At 44.6% G+C, this 1,656-nt stretch overlaps 1 non-coding gene across 1 annotated transcript; it reads left to right on the plus strand.

Moving 5' to 3' along the window:
• The first annotated feature begins 866 nt into the window (after positions 1–866).
• LOC131019224 (small nucleolar RNA R71) lies at positions 867–973 on the plus strand. Its single transcript, XR_009100145.1, has one exon. It is a non-coding gene; the product is annotated as a small nucleolar RNA R71 (small nucleolar RNA).
• The last annotated feature ends 683 nt before the right edge of the window (positions 974–1,656 follow it).

The following is a 1,656-nucleotide window of genomic DNA, read 5'->3' on the forward strand; positions in this document are numbered from 1 at the left end:
CCACGTACACCTCCTTCTTCTTTCCTCTATCTCCTTGTTCCTTTGAAGGGTTGCCATCTCCAACTTCAACCACAACACCACTTCTATCTTCTTCGTCGGGCATCTTGGGCTCTTCATATGTTGTCCCACTCCTTAGAGCAATGGCCTTGCAATGCTCCTTGGGATTCACGATTGTGTTGCTTGGGAATTGCCCTTGTTGGTGTTGATTGTTTATAGACTCGGCAATTTGTCCCACTTGTATCTCAAGCATTTTCAATTGCTTGGCTTGAGCCTCTAACTTCTCATCCGTTCTTGTCATGTGAGCTTGAGTCGTGGTCATGAACTTCATCAATATTTCTTCAAGGTTGAGCTTCTTCTCTTCCTTGATCATGCCATGGCTCACCGCAAATCCGGGCGGTGGTTGCAAGAAATTGTTTGGATTGCTATAGGAGAGGTTAGGGTGGCGGTTAGGTTGGAATCCTTGAGTGTATTGCCCTTGCCCTTGGTAGCCACCTTGTTGTTGGGGCCGGAAGTTCGCATAGCCTCGGTTGTTGTTGTTGTTGATGTAGTTCACATCCTCGAAGCTAGTTTGTTCTTCAACCACGGGCTCTACCCTTGACATTGATATAGCATCAATCTTGCTATTCATGGCGGTCAATTGAGCCGTCAAAAGAGCTATCGGATCCGAGCTTGTTGTAGCCGCCACCTTCTTCAAGATGATCCTCTCCGTTGGGAATTGATGGCAATTGGTGGCCAAGTTCTCTATGATGTGAGCGGCCTCCGCGTGGCTTTTCTCCAACAATGCTCCATTGGCCGATGCATTCATGTCTCTTTGCATCTCACCACTACACCCGGTGTAGAATACACAAATGATTGTGTTTTGATCTAAACCATGGTTAGGGCACTTCCTTAGCATCTCTTTGAATCTCTCCCAAGCTTCGTAGAAGGATTCTCCATCAAATTGGTGAAATTGGACTATGTCCTTCTTCATCTTCATGGTTCTACCCGGAGGGTAGAACTTGTTGAGAAACTTTTGAGCCATGTTCTCCCATGTAGTGATAGAACCACCCTCTAAAGATTGGTACCATGTCTTGGCCATGCCCCTTAGCGAAAAGGGGAAGAGTCGAAGTCGAATGGCATCCTCCGGGACTCCATTCATCTTGATGGTGCCGCATATCTCCAATAAGTTTCCAAGATGTCCATTCGGGTCATCTTGGGAAAGACCGGCGAATTGGTTTTGTTGTACCATATTTATGAGGGCCGGCTTGAGCTCAAAATTTGTGGCGTTGATTCTCGGGGCATTCACTCCTCCTTGTTGGACAATGGGTTGGAACATATTGCTAATAGGTGGTGGTGGAGGTGTATTTCTTAGAGCTTCTTGCTCATTGATTTTCCCTTGCATGGCTTCTAATTGCATTTGAAGTTGACGGATTAAGTCGTAATTTTCCGCCATAGCTTCCTCCAACTCTCTATCTCTTCTTGTTCTTGCTTTGTTGTGTCGACAAAAAGCTTCAACCTCAAGGTTTATAGGTATAAGAGGTGCACCCTTAGATCTTGTGTTCATACACTACCTATCAACCAACAAGAACAAGAAGTCAAAACACAATCTTAAAATAGAAAACAAAAATTAAAGCAAGTAAAATGTCTAAAGTAGTTAAGCACAATGAAGCAAAATAT

This window comes from Salvia miltiorrhiza, chromosome 3 (assembly GCF_028751815.1).
Source record: "Salvia miltiorrhiza cultivar Shanhuang (shh) chromosome 3, IMPLAD_Smil_shh, whole genome shotgun sequence".
Classification (NCBI taxonomy): domain Eukaryota; kingdom Viridiplantae; phylum Streptophyta; class Magnoliopsida; order Lamiales; family Lamiaceae; genus Salvia; species Salvia miltiorrhiza.